A 3,346-nucleotide genomic window follows, 5' to 3' on the forward strand; every position below is an offset into this window, starting at 1 on the left:
AGGTCACACAGCTAGGGAGTATCAAGTGTCTGAGGTGAGATTTGAACTCAGGTCCTTCTGACTCCTGCGCTGGTGCTCTATCCACTGCATCACCTAGCTGCCCCTTATATGTATATAGATAGATAGATGATAGATAGATAGATAGATAGATAGATAGATAGATAGATAGATAGATAGATAGATAGACAGACAGAAATACACAGATGAAATCTGTGTATTTCTGTCTGTCTCTATATATCTATAAGTGCAATAAAATTGCTTATTTAGGACTAGGGAAATAGGTTTGTGGTCAGACTGCTGCTATCTTTCTATGAACCAGGATTTAGTCTTCTAATACTTTATCTGTGAAAGTTCTCTTACTAGTTTGTTCAAAGATAACCATGCTTTGGGGATCTCCAGTCACTTCAACCAAATCTATAAAAGGTTGATTTGTATATCAAATAGAAAATGTAAAAGTTTAGAATAGAAAAAACTTTCCAGTAAAGAAGCACAGTTGGGAAATCACTTTAAGGCTCAAAGTCTGTTTAGGTAGCCTACAGAATGAGAGCAAAGAAGGAAACTAAAAGGAAAAGCGTACTGGGACAAAACCCCTCTCCTTAGCCAATGTGTGTGTGTGTGTGTGTGTGTGTGTGTGTGTGTGTGTGTGTGTGTGTGTGTGTGTGTATGTGTGTGTGTGTGTGTATGTATATATATATATATATATATATATATACACATACATACATACATATAGTCTCCAGTTTCTTAATAACAATACTACCTAGTATTTATTTAGTACTCTCAGGTTTATAAAGTGCTTTACATATATGTCACTTCATAAATGTCTCTCTCACAACAGTTCTGGGAGAGGGTGCTGTTATTATGCCCCTTTTATAGATTAGAAAACTAAGGCAGACAGAGGGCAAGTGATTTGCTCAGGGTCACATAGCTAGTTAGGGTCTCAGGCCAAATTTGAACTCAGGTCCTCTTGACTTCAGTTCTAGCACTCTATCTGCTGCACTACCAAAATTCCTTTGTTTGATACTTCAGTTATACTCACCGCATCAAAAAGTTCCTAATAGTTTCAGGAACAAAGATTCAAAGCATAAATTCCCCTCCAAACATCTGGTGTATTATTATCATGCCCATTAATGGTTGTCAATCTTCCAAAACAGTATGTCTCTGTTGACTGTAACCACTTAGGACCTCATAAGGGAGGAGGGGTGCCAAAAAGAGGATATAGAGATTTTAGAGGCAAATCGTTCACCTCATAATTTGATTCTGGAATTAATAGATAAACAATAGACAAGCCATTTTGGATTAAAGTGTCCAGTATGTGCTTAGCGTTCCTCCCATGTTACCCTAAGGATTAAGGATAAATATCAAAGGTGAAAAAAAAAAAGTCTCTGCCCTCAAAGTGTGATGTTTAAAAAGGTTGAGAAACATAATTTCTGGGTTGTTAGTCATCTTATTAATAATGCCAGCATTTTAAATAAATGGTCAATGACACTCTCAAATGCCAAAGACAAATCATGGTGTCAGGTAGCATGGCTTATATGTCCTTGGAAGAGGGGTGTTCCTGAAGGTAGCAATCAATTCTGATTGGTTTAACAATTGAAAAGAGAATGAATATTATAATGAAGGGTTGGAGCTATTTTAATGAACTTTTATTACATCACCTACTTCTAAGTTAAGAATTCCATCCCACCCAAACCAAAGTAGAACACAATGGCTTCTGAACAAGATCCCAAGAAAGTTAATCCAGTCTCATTATCAGTAATATCCTGCAAGAGACTGGACTTTTGAAATAAGAATTTTTAAAAAGGGGGGAAACTATGGATCTCCCCAAATCAGTTATAAATAATCTTTTCTTTTAAAGGAGTATATATTCTGATGGAGGAGACAATACACAGTTAATTAGATACACACGAGATATATAGCGCAGGTGAAAGGAATCAGAAAGGGAGGGGACATTAGCATCTAAGGGGACTGGAAAGGCCTGTAGAAGTTTAGGATTTGAGTTAAAATTTGCAGAAAGACAAAGAAATTAAGAGGAGGGAAGTAAGGGGAGAGAATATTTCAGGCATGGAGACAGTGCAAAAGTCACAGAAACAGCATATCAAAGTCATATTCAAAGAATGGAAAGTAGGATCAATTGGAAACAGTGAGGTTGGATCAAGACTGGAAGCTAAGCAACACGGATGGATTAAAGAGTAAGGTTCCCCTCTAGATGAAGAATTTACTCAACTCACATGGAAGCACCCTACTAAGATAAGAAGATATGGCAATCCTATTGATGCGGCAATCTAGCTTCCAGTCGATTTGGAAAAGAAAAGGAATCTCACCTATAATAGATTCCCCAGCTGACCCCTCCTGTTTGGGTGCAAAGACAGAAGAGGGAGAGAGGTGAGGTCCTTGGCAGGTTTATCTGGACTTTTTTCACTACCTCCATCTCAAACTTCCCTATGGCTGTGTTCAGGTTATCTTCTGTGCTGGTTGCTAACACAGGCTCAAGATGTAGATCTCGGGTGCCAGTATCTATAGGGTGACTTCCATAAAGATTTCTGTGAGGATCTGGGGTCTGGGTAAAGGAGGTGGCAGGGCAGGGTACCCTGAGAAAGAGACTCCAGATCAAAGTTTTGGTCCAGGCCCGGAAAAGCTCCCTAAAATGAATTTAAAGAAAAAGGCAGTCATTAACCAGCAGTTTTAGGCATTCTGCTTAGCTGTAATCATTCAGTCAACCAACAAGCATTTATTAAACTCCTAGTGTTTGTCAGACACTGTTTTAGACCATAGAGATACAAACCCCCAAATGAAACAGTTCCTAACTTTAAGGAGCTAACAGTCTACCACACTCAGGATAAGCAGAAAAATACCCTCAAATCAGAATTTTTAATCCATGATGTCAAAATACTACAAGAAATATAAATGATAAAAATGATGAATTAGTAACTGTAGTAACTCTTCTTTGCACTCTCTGAATTTATATTCCTTAGGGCAAAACCAGTTACCCCACCCTAGATATAGCTCTGGGTCAAGTCAAACCTACTGGTAGCTATGGAAGCCATGCTTTAAGAATTCCTTGGAAAGAGATAAAATTCTTTCTCTTCCTCTTGCCTGTGAGCTTTCCAGGTCCCCAGCATGGTCCCTGAACTGCTGCAATTTATACTTGCTGACGCAAAAGAATAATACTTCCCTATAGCACACTACCAGATGGTAATTGGATTCTAATAATAGAACAAAATCCTGAGAATTCCCACAGCTTGGCTAGGCTTTAATTGATGTGACAGAAGAAAATCAGCCCTTTCATTGTATGTCCATGTGAAGAACTGGCTATGCAGAATAGCAAGTCTGGCTTTTATTTTTC

The sequence above is a fragment of the Notamacropus eugenii genome, chromosome 7 (assembly GCF_028372415.1).
Source record: "Notamacropus eugenii isolate mMacEug1 chromosome 7, mMacEug1.pri_v2, whole genome shotgun sequence".
Taxonomy (NCBI): domain Eukaryota; kingdom Metazoa; phylum Chordata; class Mammalia; order Diprotodontia; family Macropodidae; genus Notamacropus; species Notamacropus eugenii.